A 17,087-nucleotide genomic window follows, 5' to 3' on the forward strand; every position below is an offset into this window, starting at 1 on the left:
TTTCTAAATGCAATATTTATTATCATTATTTCCTTAAATAAGTGTAGGTTTTTTTTTGAGGAGTGTGTACTTGCAGTATAATGAACATACACACAAAATAAAATAGTGAATGGAATTCTACAACAACATGTATTTTAGTGCAATGAATAAAATTACTGTCATTAAGAAAAACAACAACAAAAAGCTCTCTAATGACTTGAAGACTCTGAGGATTTTTTTAATCCCTTGGTGCCTTCTAACAAGTGCAACTATTTTTTAATATAAAATTGTCAATGACTTTTTTCAGATTTATTGGGGGCCCCACTTAGCAGGAGCATCTGTCTTTTGTGTATCAACAGGACATTCACATTTCTCATGCATTATTCTTACGTGGCCTATTAACACACAGGAAAACACAAGAACTGCCGAAGAGAAGGACTCAGTCATTTATGTGAATTGTATTAGTGTATTTTTGTGGCAAAAAACACACAAGTGCAATATACCTGCATTTTTCTTTGCTGGTATCCTCCTGGTAAAGAACTCTTAGGTATTAGTACAAGTGAGATGTCATTTATCTGCACCATTCTGCATGCTTTGTTTTATTTGCAATTAACTCTCTTGCTATATTCCATCTATGTTAATATATGTTTTCTTATAAATCCTAAGGAGAGTATTGCCTCTAATTTATTGCTCATCTTGCAGTTAATTTAAGCAGGGATTTAATACCAGTGATCTCCCTTCCTTGTAACAAATATACACAGTGAGTGTTCTGAGATTTCTGTATGAAACTAGAATTCAGAAATGATTTTTATGACTCCTTTGATTTAAAATTAATTACCAGTTATTAATTTAAAAATTCACAATGAGAATACTTAGACCTGGATTGCTATTTTGCTCATTCCTGTTATTTTAAAACTTAAATTTACTGATATTATATTAGTGCTTGTGAGCAATTTCATTAGCATAAGAAAATATTTCTAAAACTCATAACTCACTCTGTGTTAAAGTATAAGTTAGTAATTCTCAAATTTCTTTTTGATATAGGAAAACCAAAAAGTATCATTTATAAGAACTTTTTTTCCTGATGTCCATGTCAGAATTCTCTTAAGATAGTTACAATAATCTTTTTATATGTTATAATGCCTTGGCTTTTAACTATAGCTCCCCAATCAAAAATTAATGCGATAAAATTACTCATGAATTAACTGACAGGAACTTACATTAAGTATAAGCATACATCTTATATTTGACAACTTTCATCCCTTGAAAAACAACTCACAAAACAGTTGCATTTAGAAAATAAAAAGCCATAACATTTAAGCAACTCCAGCTAAATAGAGATAATAACACATTATAAGTACAAAACTGTTACTGAAATATCAAGGGATTTGAGAGCCAAAGAATTAGGAAATGCTTTACTTTAGTTGTTATAATCGTATGTGCTGAGGACTTCATTTTGAAGTACAATTTAAAATAATAAATATTGCGATATTTGTGGGTTCATGCTCCTTTTCTTACTGTCTGTGTGAGTTCAATGCATGGCCTTTCCTAACAATAGCTTTATACAATCTGAAAAACTACAGGTTTTTATGAGACAGACTTGTGGGTTTCCTTTTAAATTTCTCACCCAGTGTTGTTTTCCTTGTATTTGTCCTATGGAGTCTTCCAGTGGAATGGGTAAAATGAAGAACCCCTCCCTGTAAGAATGTGAGGGTTTATCCCCCTTGTTTCTGATTGCCTTTGTTGATACACTTTCCATGTAAAGCAGCTGTGGGCCTGGAAAGGAATTTAGTGATTACTATTTGAATAACAAATTTAGAATCCAGAGAAATATGCTTCTTCTTAGCACTATCACTGAGGTACAGCAAACAGTAACAGCCACTGGCCCAGAGTCCTTAGTTAAATCATCAGTTTGTTAACTGCTGTTTGCAAGGTAAACCCTCCCTCTGGAATGAACTTCTTTAAAGCAAAATGAAATAAAATAAAGGTAAGTAAAAGTAAATAGATTTTCCTATTGAAAGTTATTACTTCAGGAATGAAGAAGATGGATATTGATCGGCACCATCCTTTGCCATTACTGTCAGGTGCACGTAGACAGCTAAGACACTTTATTCTAAGCAAACAGCCATTTTCTCTTCTGACATGGGATCCCAGTGAGAATTGAAAAAAGTAAAAGGTCTGTAAAAACATTTTTCTGTCCTTCTTACAGGGACAATTTATGTTGAAGTGACCGTTTGTGAGATACTTGCACCTGTTATTGATTTATTTCCTCTTTGTCATGAACAATCTCCTGTTTTACAATACAGTTACTCTTGTATACTGCTGCTGACGGTAATTCAGAAATAATTTTTCACTGCAACAATGGCGTGAAGGGCTTAACATATTAGAAGCATATGGATGGAAGAATAAACATGTGGACATACTTTTGCTGGGTGTTCTTCAGTTCTATTGAGAGTTGCAATACTTGTTTCTGGCATTCATGAAGACATAGCATCATGATGAGCTATTGTCACATCACAAATAAAATTCTAAATCCATAAACTATCTATAGTTTCTGGCAGATAACCCTGCAGGATGACCTTGGCAATTCATGGACTGGAAAACAAAAGAGAGTGTGAATAATGTCAACATAGTATAGCCATGCTATTCTTTATGGTTGCCAAAGATGAGCTAAGTCTATGTTGACAAAAAAACAGATCTGGGTTTAAATTGTTTAAATCCATGAGTACTGTTGCGATATACCACTGTACCTTTGCACACCATGACACGGTGTTAATTCCTGCTGTGAGTGCCCCACCCAAACAGTACACAGCCGTTTCTTTACCAAATCAGTATGCCTGGGGTTTCTCCATAGCTCATTCATTGTTTATGGACAGGGATTGGTGTTTGACCTCCTCATGCCTTTTTGACTTGAACCAATTACTTTAAAGTAATTTTTCTGGTTTAACTTTTTATCACGTTTTCTGACATTTTAGTGGATACTATTTGACAGCTCTGAACATCTGCAATAGTTCTTGTTATCATAACTAGAGCTCAACGGAACTACCATCACTGGGGCTTGGAGGCTCATATCACACTTCAGAGTAGGAATATCCTCACAGAAAATTTTGCTTAATTTTTATAGTAGGAATCTGTCTTGTTTGCTTTAATAAAAAGGAAGACTATTTCAAAATAAGGAAAAACAAATGACACCTGGAGCTGGAAAACACATGCATTCTGTGCAAGAGAAACTTCACAGTGTTTGTTTCCATTTGTAGGGAATCGTATATGTTCTTGCTTGCAGGAAACTGCTCTAAATCTCTGCTCTCCCCACGTGTGTTTATTTTTTATTACATGAATAAAAATTCTTGAAAATAACCTACAAATCAGCTTCATGCATCATAGATCTATAAGTTAATTTCTGCTGAAATTATTTCATTTTGCTGCTTTGATTTCCTTTTCAATATGCCCCCAGGAATACAAGCTTATTGCGTTTTCCTTGAAGTGTGTGTGTGTGTGTGTGTGTTTATGAGAGAGAGAGAGAGAGAGAGAGAGAGAGAGAGAAAGAGCATTCAGTTAGTCATTTACGTGCATAAAACAATATAAATCACAAAGATTAAGGAGAATCATTTTGGGGAGCACCACAATTTTGTAACCAAAGGACACTTAAATAATTACCTTTTTAAGCAACTTTTATTGACTATGCAGAAGGATAAAAAGTAATCTTACTTGTTTTAAATGGCATAAAGCAACCAAATGCCATTAACAGAGTGCTACATTTCTTATTTCACTAAGATTGTGGAAGCTTACCAGGAAGAGATAAAAAAATGTATAAATTCAGGAACACTGGCTAGTAATATCTCAAATCGTTGTCAGTGGACTCATACTTTCTCCTGCCAAAATATGTGGAAGCATGCATGGATTGTACTAGATTAGTAAGAGGGGCTCGTTTCCGTGGCATTAGCCAGGTATCTTAGCAACAAGACCCTACCAGATTCTAGCAGTGCTCTGTGGTGGTGCATGTAATATCCTGGACATAATCTGTCTTTTAATTTTCTTTGGATTGTAGTGATATTACAGATACATGTGTTCAGTTATAGATCTTTATTTAATAAGAAGAATGCCTTAGCTGAAGATTTGTACTATGCCAGGAGTGGGCAACTCACAATAATGTTGCTGGCGTTTTAGCCCAGGTACTGCCTTGTCTCACATTTCAGATTGACAGGAAAACTTACTCCCTTCATTAAGATGTGCCTCATAGTTCATATCTTTATGCTGTGGAGATGAGCATGCTGCTGGAATTCATAATACTCAGAACGTTATTTAATGTCAGATAGAATGCAAATTGCTTGTACAATTGAAATGTCATCTAAAACATGCCACCGTATGCAACACCACTTTATTATAAGTCACTGAGAGCAATATCTTAAATTTGGAATTGCACTAATCCTTCATCTGCTTTGTTTACCTTTCATCTATAATAGAGATGTCGAATTTCCTCCAAACTGGATTTGCATGTTTTAACTGCTTGCTCACACAGCTGAAGATGTGTGAGAGAACCATATAGGGTACTTCCTTTGATTTTTCTTGTCTTTTTGTTGTTTGTTTAATGCAAATTAACAGCAAAAGATAGCTTTCAAACACAAGGCAAAATGCCATGTCAACCTTTTTGGAGAAATAAACTAGAGCTTATGTAATAACATTTGGTTATATAAAGGACAAATTATAATATAAATATGCTGGTAGATTATTGGTAATTGATTTTCTTGGTAATTTAGTTTCATGTAGTATGTTCTTGCATCAGTTGAAACAACAATAATTTTCTAAGATATTATTCACAGTGAAATTATCTATAAGCTATTTAAGACTTTGGTCAGACTTGCTTTGAGATAGTGCCTGGAACAATTTCCTTCCAAAATATAGTTCTCTATCCTTGATTTCTAAATATTCATTTGACATAATGACTTTTCTTTTGTAGATCAGTTTCCAACACCAAGAAAGGCCAAGGACAACTGTAATCAGCAATTTATAGGATTTTCAATAAAGAATTGAGAGAGGAGAGATGTGTGAAGGAAGATGGGAAGAAGGAGAGTCCTTAAAACCGCACTCCTTACTTCCCTCTGCTTCTGCTTGGCATCCCCTCTGCTTGCACACAGCTTTTGCTAAAGAATTTCGGCTCTTAAGTAGTCCTGAGTATCTTTGGATGGGTTGTAGTAGAGATTCTGTTGTATTTTGTTTGATATTATACAGTATTTTCATTGCTCATGATGGAGTACTATAGACCTCAACATATACTAGCAGAGTTTAAAAACTCTACCACAGGAGATAACTTCCTGGTGAACATATTTGCTATAAAATATATACAAGAGTGTAAGAACTCCCATCATGGAAAGTCCTTTGGTTGTGTATACATGGCTACACATGATTTGGTATACAAACTTGTGTAAGAGTTTTTTTTTTTTTAAGATGTATTTTATTTGAAAGTCAGATATACAGAGAGGAAGAGAAAGAGGAAGATCTTCGATCCATTGATTCACTCCCCAAGCAGCCACAATGGCAGAAGCCAGAAGCCCAGCACCTCTTCTGGGTCTCCCACAAAGATTCAGGGTCCAAATGCTTTGGGCCATCCTCAACTGTTTTCCAAGACCACAAGCAGGGAGCTGGATGGGAAACGGGGCCACCGGGGTTAGAACCAGTGCCCATATGGGTTCTTGGCACATGCAAAGTGAGGACTTTAACCACTAGGTTACTGAACCAGGCCATGTGTAAAACTTTTAAAAAGATATTTGTGTTTGTGGTGATGTGTTTTGACTGCTTTTGAAGAACAGCCTAAAGTAACCACTTTAATATTATTACCATAACAACTCTGGTTTTTATCTTTTAGAGCTGTTTATAATAATTTCTCAAAGGGTTCTCTGACTAATTCATACCTTAGAATTACTTGGCATGTTTCTAGAAAATTTGAATCCCTGGGTTTTTGCCCAGACTCAGTATATAAGATTCCTCGAGGATTTAGGAATATCTACAAATTATTGTCTGCTATATAAGAGTTTAAGGTGATGAATAGCAATTAGGACAAAACCAATCATTCACAATAAAGGTTAGTTTCAGTATGTCAGTTAATATTGTGTTTTATTGATTAGGTATATTATATCCATGTTAAATGCTGCCAATATGTGTAAAATTTGATATTTCATTCAAAATTGAAATAATAGGCTTGCAAGTTTAGTGAGAACTTTAAATTTAGGTCATTATACTAAGACTATTCAATTGAAATCTTATGCTACATTGTAAAGTCATAAGAGAATTACAACTTTTTTTTTTTTTTTAGATTTATTCCATTTTTTTTATTACAAAGTCAGATATACTGAGAGGAGGAGAGACAGAGAGGAAGTGGAGCCGCCGGGATTAGAACCAGCTGCCATATGGGATCAAGGCGAGGACCTTAGCCACCAGGCCACACTGCCGAGCCCGAGAATTACGACTTTTTTATACATGGGAGTTTCACTTAAAAATTTCTCTTTATATTGGCTCAAAAATGTGTTTCTTATATACATAATGTTCAGATTTTAATTGTCTCATTTCTTCATCATGCAAAAGAAAATCAAATTAAGATCAAGAACTAATGTCTTCTAATTTTATGGCAAATTTTTCTTTCATTTCTTCTAATTTTTATATTTTGTGAATACTGAATTGAAGTCTAGTTACATTGTGATGCACAATTCTCAGTCACAAATCTCATATTTATCAATTTCTTGGGTATAAATCAAATGTAGACATCAGTTTCACTAAATGTACAGCATGGTCATCTTGAGGGAAGATAGGATCTGTGTCATGGTGATGTGTTGTAAATCAACAATAAAGACAGGACAATGTAGAAAGACAAATTGAAGAGCAGTTCATGATGGAATTTCCAGAGTTATGCCATTATGATGTCCTCTCAGTCCATTAGCAAATGGTTTTATAGTAACAGTAATATTGCTGACTAGTCTCAGGAGCTAATCTCAGGCCTAGAAATGTAGGAACAATGTGTCAAAGCTATTTCTTTGACACATGCTGTTTTGAGATATAATCAAGTAAGGCAATTCTTCCAGTGTTCATCTCAGAAGGTTGAGCATGACTGATTGCAAACATGGACATTCAGATGCTGTGGGCAGTCTGGTAACCAACGCGGCACCGCCTTACCTCTAGTGCCACGTGGGAGAACAGGGGATGCCTGCATGTATTCAGCAGTGTAACCAGAGAGCCACTGGCGAGCTCTGCAGTTCTGAGGAGTCTCCTGATGAACTTGGGCCTTGTGACTAAACGCTGTGAAACTCAGAAGAAAGTCCAGGATTTGCCAGTAAGATATCAGAGACAGGTGAATGATTGTAAAAATAGAAGGAGAAAGACCCAGAGATGTGTAGAAGGTGCCAGGGTATTTGGAATCCAGAGTTCTGTAAAGACTTGGAAGAAGTGGCAGGCATTTTGAAGAAGACTGCTGAGTGCATTTCAGAAGAAGCAGAGTCTGGGGATCACAGCCTAAATCTGGAGGTCATCTGGGGGTTGCCACTTCTAGAAGCAAAGCTGAAAAGTGTGTTTGCCAAGCATGACGTGGAAAACATGGCCTCCAATTGGTGATAAGTATGACTCTCATGAGCATGAACTCATCTGTCACATGCCAGCTTGTGTTGGGGTGTAGGCTGGCACTCTGGCATCAGTAAAGCAAGATGGCCACAAACTTCATGGCCACAGCATTAGCCTTATGCAGACAGAAGTGCCAGTGCAGTCTCAGAGAAGTCTGTAAATGAGCCATTGAGGAACTGAATGTTCTCTCAGAATGTAATAAGTCACCTGTTTCCTATTTATTAAACTGTGTTTGTATTGTACATGAGGTACTTCATGTGATCTGTTTTTGATTTAGTCATATTGGCTTTATTTCTCAGTCTATGGATTTAATGCAACCTGTTCGGTCTCATCAGAAGTCTTGCCATTTGAGCAACATGACAAATGTTTCTTTAGATTAAGTAGCCTTTGTCAAAATATGTTTATGAAAATGTCCACTGGTGACTTTGAATCCACATCCTTTTAACCATATTTTCAACTAACCATTATTTCCTAATGGTCCTTCTAAAAGAAATTGTTGTGTAGTGTTTTTTGTTGCTGTTGCTGCTGTTTCTTTTTTTGTGAAAGGGAGATCATGGGGATCATTTCAACATGTGGGTACTTAGATGATGCACCTCAATAATTATAAGGTTTTCTTTTTGCACAAAAATAATGTATTTCAAAAATGAAAATAGACATGAGACAGCTGAATAGTATCCTATAGCCATTGTAAGGTATATAGAAGCCAGTTGTGTATAAACTAAAATTGAAATGTCAATGAAGTAGTCTCAGGATGTGGTTAAGAACTTGCATTTTCTAACATATTGATCACTCAATACCATGTCAATTAACTTCATAATGTTGTAAATGATTGTTGATGTTATGTTGTGGCTTTTCATTGGACAGGATGATATTCTGTCAGCTCTGCTTTCAGAGCAGAGATGGTCTCCTCAGGAAACTGTTGAATTTATCTGAACAATAAGATGTTGGACTCTATGCATGGCACATGCTTGCAATGAAAGAATCTTGACTGTATTTGAACTGTAATACTGCAACAAGGTGGAGGAATCCACCATGGGGGGAGGGTATGGGGAGGGGTGGGGAGAATCCCAGTGCCTATGAAACTGTGTCACAAAATGAAAAAAAAAAATAATGCATTGACATGTAACTTGGTAGAGGCTTGAAAATAGAGCATTTACTTAAGACTCCAAAATGTTCACTATTAATTTTCATCGTTTTGTCAGACACATTAGCTGCTTCTTCACCTTTTTCCTCAGATATTATGTCACCTTCTCAAATTCAGCATTCCCCTGTCAGAATCAACATTTTCTTCTGAATTCAAGGTTGAATGGCTTTTTTCTCCATATCTGTTGCTGGTGCCACCTTTTCCCTTCTCACTTGTATTCTTAGCTTCTTGGACATCTGCCTTGAGTGTGGGGTCTACGCTAAGCTTTTTAATCATTTCTGTGTATGATGAAATAAGTTAATTTTGTTTTTTATAAAGATTTATTTTCTTTTTATTGTAAAGTCATATACACAGAGAGAAGAGACAGAGAGAAAGATCTTCCTTCCGATGATTTACTCCCCAAGTGAGCGCAACGGCTGGTGCTATGCCAATCTGAAGTAAGGAGCCAGGAACTTCTTGCAGGTCTCCCACACAGGTGCAGAGACCCAAGGCTTTGGGCTGTTCTTGACTGCTTTCCCAGGCCAAGATAGGATGGGAGCTGGATGGGAAGTGGAGCTGCCGGGATTAGAACCAGCGCCCATATGGGATCTCATTGAGTTCAAAGTGAAGACTTTAGCCACTAGGCCATGCAGCTGGGCCCGAAATAGGTTAATTTTGAAAATAGGCACTCTATGAGTTGAAAAAAAAAAACCACTTTAACTCAAAATATCAAGCCACAGTAATCAGCATTCAATAATATGACACATGCTGCTTTTAATCAAGTAAGACGAGGAAATGTGAAACTTCAGAAAAGATGCTTGGTCATATAAATAAAACTAACAGAAAGCAAAATAATCAATAGGTTCCTTTTTACCTCAAAAAATATCCAGACCACATTTTCTCTTGATGAGGAAAAGTTGCTGATTTTATCTGAACTATTGCTCTTCTTGCATCCAGATTGAGTTTATCTTTCAAAAAATGTAGCAGGATAAAGTTTTTGCTTTTGTTTTTTGCTATACCACTCTTCCCACAGGTATAGCCTGCTCCAAGGGCTCCATTACAAAAACATTTGTTGGTGATGTTGCCTAAACATCACCGATGTTGGCACCCTGGATAAGGGATTGAGGGATGATATTACCAGTTACATAATGTTGACTACGTTAGTCATGTGAACTGGGAAGAAATGGTTGCAGAATGCAAAGGGTGGGGCCTGGCGGCGTGGTCTAGTGGCTAAAGTCCTCGCCTTGAATGCCCCAGGAACCTATATGGGCGCCGGTTCTAATCCCGGCAGCTCCACTTCCCATCCAGCTCCCTGCTTGTGGCCTGGGAAAGCAGTTGAGGACGGCCCAAAGCTTTGGGACCCTGCACCTGCATGGGAGACCCGGAGGAGGTTCCAGGTTCCCGGCTTTGGATAGGCGTGCACCGGCCGTTGCGGCTCACTTGGGGAGTGGATCATCGGATGGAAGATCTTCCTCTCTGTCTCTCCTCCTCTCTGTATATTTGACTTTGTAATAAAAATAAATAAATCTTAAAAAAATGCGAAGGGTGGAAAGCACACACAACCTTCACTGCTCTGTTTCAGGGTATGTCTGGGTTGGAAGACATTAACATAAAGTAATAATGCTGCTTTGTATGCGCATCTTAGTCTGGGTTAATAGGAGCATGGGTTAAAATGACAATACCATGCTTCTGTTCTAAAACAAAGGACATAACAATGAAGTACAGTCCTCTCTTGATGGAGACTTGATGAGAGTCAGGATAGACATCTTTATCATGCCTGTATCGCATTTTTTAAAGATTTATTTATTTTTTATTGGAAAGGCAGATTCACAAAGAGAAAGAAGACCAAAGAGAAAGATCTTCCATGTGCTGTGTCACTTCCCAAGTCACTATAATGGCTGGAGTTGAGCCCATCTCAGAAACCTCCTCTGGGTCTCCCACGTGGGTGGGAGGGTCCCAAAGTCTTCTGCTGTCTTCTACTGCTTCATCAGGCCACAAGCAGGGAGCTGGATGGAAAGTGGAGCAGCTGGGACGTGAACCGGTGCCCATATGGGATCCTGAGGCTCACAAGGTGAGAATTTTATCCACTATGCCATTGGCACTGAGCCAGGCTGTGTCATATTTTAACTAATATTTTATTATAGGAAAGTTGGCAAGAATACCCCTGTAAGAGACTGTGAGAAATATGGAATAACAAAAGCCTAACTCTTGATAGGACTGATATTTACCACTGAAGGTCATCGTAAGTTTAAACATTGTCTTTCTCTTCATAATTACAAGCATTGTGCTCCTATGAGGCAGTATGTCAGAGTTTTACAGCTGTGAATTGGGTTGCAAATGGGCATATTCAACTTTCCCATGGCTGCCCCAACTGGAGGACTTCTGTTAAACATGCACCATGTTTTGCTGGAGAATTTTGTCCTTTGCAGAATATCAACTTTGCTGTTTGTGTTAGCAAAAGGACAGTTAGAGATAATTATTTAGATTCCTGCTATTACAGAATTTATTATGGGCTCTTATTAAACAATGGCAAAGCCTAAGAAATCAACAATAAAAAATTACAAATAAACAGAGTATTTTCTACATGCATTCACTTTGCCAAGGGTCTCATAAGGATTTTTCACTCTTTGGCACAATTTTATGAGCTAGAAATGAGAAATAGGTTTGGTGAGATTAAACAACTGATATAATCATTCAACTAGTAATTGTCACAGTGCTAATAATGTACTGCCCTTCAGGATAAATGGACTGTGTCTTCAGGATGTCATGATTATACCAAAATCTGTGCGTATCCAGATTCATGAATTCTTGATTTATGCTTTACTCGTAACATTAAATACAATGTAAATGCTGGGTAAACAGTAAAGACAAGAAAAAAAAAGTCTGATCCTGCTCACTACGGATAAAATCACAGACCTGCCTATACAGCAGAGATGCCTGAGAACCACTGGATCAAACCAGAAGTGCTGGAGAGAGGATGAAGGTTCATGAAAGTCACTTAATTCTCACATTCATATTTTTGTATGTTGTTCAACACTAATATGGATTAAAGTTCTATGTATTTGAATTTTATGAAATTAAAACTGCTTATTTAGAAGGCAGAGAGAGAGTAAAAAAATTTATACACTGATTCCCTCCCCAAATGTCTTCCACAGCTGGTCCAGATCACAGCCAGAAGCCCAGAATCAATTTTAGTTTTATCCCAAAGGGGTACTGGGACAAAATGACTGTAGAGTGTCTTTGTCTGAGGTTCTTATCTCTGACAGAAGAAGGAATTCAAAAACAGGACTTGCGTAAAGTTCAGCAAAAACCCCAAAATGTTTTACAAGCAAAGGAAACATACATAATCAAAAGAAGTGCAGGCTTGATCAAGGGAGAGATGGAGAGAACAAGTTACAGTCAACAAGGATCGGGGCCATCCCAAATGATCCGAAGGCATATAGATTGGTATTGGGCACTGAATTTAATAGTAAGTGGGGCAGAATTTGGGGGTGGGACTTGAAAACTGCCTATTGCCTTGCTTGCTGGAAATTTTTGCATTATTTGGTTTCACATGCACAAAAGGAGTGGAATGTTAGCACAGTAATTACATCATAATTATATCATAACAAGCTAAAGATCATAACAGGGACTCGGTGGCCATATTGGATGTTTTTAGCTGGTGTTGACTCTAAGCAACACGACTGTGGAAACTGACTTTCTGCTGTTCTGAAAGTGATGGAGCGGTAGATGGCATAGTGTCAGGGTTATAGTTCATAAAGCAGGGAAGTACAGACAATCTCAGCTCTTCATTGTTAGCTATTTTTCTGCCCACATCAGGCATTTTGAGCTATTTCCGTGCTGCATCCCAGGGTTCACATCAGTAGGAAGCTGGAGTTGGTACCAAAGCCAGGACTTGAAACCAGTTTCTGCAGTAAGGAATGAAGGCCTCCTGAACAGTACTTCAGCTGAATGACCAAATACCTACACTAATAATTAGTACTCAGTGAATAATTTTGGTTTATAATTGGTTTAATTTGACGATGTCTATATGGCACTTGCCATGAGATTAAGTGTGTAACAAATTAAAATTCATGGCTACTCTATAAAGAAGGTTTTGTCATTGTTCTCATTTTTATAGATATTTCATTTGTGAACAAGGAAGATTGAATTACTTTCTCAAGCCACATTCAGTGCCTTCCAAGTTGTGCATTTAAGACTCACAAACTTCCCTTCGTCACTTTCCTGTGCTGATATGGCACAGAACAAATAGTTGAATGCTTACTTTCAAATACCACACTTTTACCATTATTAGTACCTAAGTCTCATCCTTGAAATACAGCTGTTGATATGAACATATTGTAGAGTTTTTAGTTTGCTTGTGGGTCTTTTTAGTTTTTGTTTTTGAACTTTGTACTTTCTATACATCAATGTAGATATTGGGTGTATTACATTGATATGCTAAATGTTTTCTGTTGCAAAGGATTTTGATTAAAGCAATGGAAAATTAGACCAGTAAGAGTGGAACAAGCAAGTACTTTGAAATATTTTCTCCATTATTTTGAACCTTTTGGTGAACTTCATTTGAATATGTGCATAGATTAGTAAATTAAGTGAACCATAGAAAATTATACTATTGATACTTTTTTTGTGGTCATACTGCTTAACAATAAGTTATCTGAAAGAAAAATCAGGTGTATGTCCAAACATAGAGTGCTGAACAAATTAATGTGCCTTTACTATTAGTGGGCAATAATGAATATTCTGCTAATCTTCAGAATTATTCCAATGAGCACTCAGCACAATGCCACAGACTTCCTTCGGATTTAACCTCCATTTGTAATCTGAGACGGATTTTACATTTGTAATTATTGGTTTACTTTGTGGTTTTGGCCTTTTCTAGCTGTGCAAAACAATAGCTTGAGACTAAAAGGTACTTTAATCTTACCATTTTTATCATTATTGAATGGTAAAAATATGTCACCACTTTCATGATGTCATTTTAAACTTGAATAAGCTTAGGCCACTTATTGAAAAATCCTGGGTAATTTTAAATTGATGTTGACATTCAAAAGGATTGCCTATAATGATAGTGTCTTGTAGCTTTAAGTAGCAGTCTGAAGCAAATCTAGGAATAATTATGGTTACATCTTGATCGCTTGCCTTTTCCTGTTTATTAACCTTGTAAAGGAACATAATGTTAGAGTCATCTTTAATTCATATGAAAAATTAATCCTGTTCCATCCCATCTCAAATCTTGAAACAGAAATGAGGAATGCAAGTTCAGTGCTTGAACTTTCTTCCTAGAAGGATTCCCACATGAAAAACTGGAGCAAATGTGCTACAAGCTAAGTACCTTTATCACACACCAACATGGAAAGCCTTCTGTTACCCTCTCCCAAGAAGAAACCCCAACATGCACCCCGACCTGCCTTATCCCAGGGCCTTCTGAGATCAGCAAGTGACTGAGCTGCCAAGAGCAGCCTATTTTAAAAGAATATAATGATGGCTATAAGGTACCATTCAGCTGTCTCGTGTCTGTTTCATTTTAGTATTTAGCCATTTGTTGTGTTGAAGTCTAATTTTACTGATCTTGGCAGATTTTAGGATAATCTAGACTGGCTTGTAACTCTAACAAGACATTTGTCAGCAGTTAAGGTGCAGAACATTTTTTTTTTTTGGGGGGGGGTGTGCTACCAGCTCTGACTTTGGACCAGAAATGGTCTCCCCAACAAACTGTTCAACCCATCTGGACAATGAGTAGCTGGACTCTATGCTGGGTATATGTTTGCAAGGAAAGAATCTTGATGGAATTTGAACTGTAATACTGCATCAAGGTGGAGGAATCCACCAGGGGGGAGGGGTGTAGGGAGGGGTGGGGGGATTCCCAGAGCATATGAAACTGTCACATAATGCATAATAATTAATAAAAAAAAAAAAAAAAAAAAAAAAAAAAAAAAGAATATAATGAAAGACAAAAAGTCACCAGCTAACTTGGATTGCTGATCCCTAGAGGTTACTTTAAAGAAAGTTGGAACAGATTATGTAAAATAGTTCTCATATGTTAGGCAGGCAAAATTACTTACGGCCATTAAATAGGAAGATTACAAATAACGTCTCTCATTTTTGCAAAAAAAAAAAAAAATCAGCTGCACTAGATGCTTCTCTCAAACATAGACTTCATAAAATACTATTGGGTTTAGAATCATCCACTAAATACTTGGGATACTCTGACCAAAACCCACATTTCTGCCTTCTTGTTCTAAAAGGAAACAATTTGGCAGTGCAAGAATCAATGAGGTTCTTTTTGTAAAGTGTTAACATTGAAAATGTGACCACATAAGTATGTGTTTACTCCCTGCCTCTTCTTTTACTAAGAATATATATCACACGCATAGCTTTAACTTGTGTAATTCCTACTTGACTTTTTAAATTTAGGCCTAAACTAATGAGGTGTATAGTTATACAAATGTTATTATTAATTTCAACTGTGTTACAAGTTGATGGTTTGTATATGAAAGTGTTAGATAAGTGCTAGTGTTGTGCAGTATAGCAGGGTGACTCTGGTTTACAACCATTATTTAGACTTTTTATAAAGAGTGAAAAGAGAGGTGTAAGGAACTTACCAGCACAAAGAAATGATAAGGATGAAGAAGACAGAAATGCCAATTATTCTGATTTGATCATTTCACGAAATATGCATGTAATAAGTATCCTCTAACACTTAAATACATACAAATTTTAAAACATATCAAAAAGGAAAAAAAAGATACTTTAGATAATTGTTGATTTTTTTTCTTGCACTATTAGGTAGTAGATAAATAAGCATGATAATTTCAGTTTCTGTCTTATTCTGTACTTGGCCAAGTCTTATCACCACATCCATCCCTGACCACTGACTCTGGTCTGAAGAAAATTGCTTGTAGCAAGATCCTAGAACAATGGTTTCAAAATCTATTGCTATGAAGAAATTAATTTTTGTCACCAGATTTTATTTATCTTAAGTGAATTTAGATAATCATCTGTTCCCTTTCTGTGTTAGGGATATTCTGTTTATTTACTTTATTTTATTTTATTTTATTTATTTTTATTATATTTTTTTACAATCTTTACATAGTTATTTACCTATAGGAAAGTGGGTAAGACTGTTATTTCCATATTGTTTCCTTTATGTTTAAAGGGGGATATTAAGGGAGAAGCCCCACCCAGTCTCCCACCCACCCCAGGTCCTGGATGTAGGGCATGCTCTGAGGTTCTTACTCAAGTGGTTTTGATGGTTCACCAGTTATGAATCACTGCCAATCTTGCCACTCCAAGCTCGATGAGGTCTTTGAAGAATCCACTAATTGACACAGTCCATCATAGAGTCTTCGTTTGCCCAGTATTTCGCTGCCAACATATAGCTGAGATGGTTGATTGACCTGTTCTGTCTTCTGTCTTTTCTTGGTTAGAGTTCTGAGTCCGGCATTTCGATTGGGGAGATCTCCAAAGAAACTTTGTCTGAGGTGTTCTCAGACCAGATTCTTGTATGTACCAGCAAGTACAGGGCCTGACACAGTCCATCACCCCGATCAGCTGGTGGTTGCAATCGCTGTGTTGTTGGTTCTGTTTTCAGCCCCGACTTCCACTGGAACCAGTGGGTGTTGCAGTCCAGCCTGGTTCTGTCCAGCACATATTCGGCCCTCACATAAACCAGTGGGAGCTGCAGCCTAGTCAGAGCGACCCACAATAACCCCCACCAGGCCCGCCCCCTACCCTGGTTTGCCAGTATGTGTAGCAGTAGTCCAGTCTGTCCCACACCCTATTTGGCTCTCGTACATGTCAATGGGTATTAAAACCTTGTTCCATCTAACCAGCTCCACTATGCAGCCCACACAGATGCTGTTGGGTGGGTGTCTAGCCACCCCAGCCTCTGTCCTAGTTTTTGTGCCCTCCCGTGGGAGTGGTAACCCAAGAGGGAGGAGCCCACTATTTCCCTCCCAGGTCTCTCTCACTCTCGGATTATGCACTCTCCAGGTAGTTCTGTGGTTTGACTTGACAGAATTAGCCCCCAGTGCCAGCTTCTGCCAGTTGATGCTGTGGCTAAGCCCAAACAACCCTCACCCCTCTAATTTTGTTTGCATCAATAGGAATAATCAGCCCAGCCTGGCTTTTCCCTGATCTAGTCCACATGAGGTGCACAGGTGTTGTAGACCTGCTTAGTCTGGTCTGCCCCCATTCCAGCTCATGCTCTCCAGTGGGAGTAGCTGTTCAGCAAGGGAACCACCCATTATTACCCCTGCTGGCTCCAGCCCCTCTATTCCTGGTTCTCATGTGTGCTGGTTGGGCGCTGTGGTCACATCTGGTACAGGCAACCTCACCTTGGCATTCCGTGTTGTGCACTAGTTTTTGTTGCGACTGA

At 37.6% G+C, this 17,087-nt stretch overlaps 1 pseudogene; it reads left to right on the forward strand.

The window, feature by feature from the left end:
- Positions 1-2,700: 2,700 nt before the first annotated feature.
- LOC118759014 (grpE protein homolog 2, mitochondrial-like) lies at positions 2,701-7,744 on the forward strand (annotated as a pseudogene).
- The last annotated feature ends 9,343 nt before the right edge of the window (positions 7,745-17,087 follow it).

Source organism: Ochotona princeps, chromosome 7 (assembly GCF_030435755.1).
Source record: "Ochotona princeps isolate mOchPri1 chromosome 7, mOchPri1.hap1, whole genome shotgun sequence".
NCBI lineage: Eukaryota > Metazoa > Chordata > Mammalia > Lagomorpha > Ochotonidae > Ochotona > Ochotona princeps.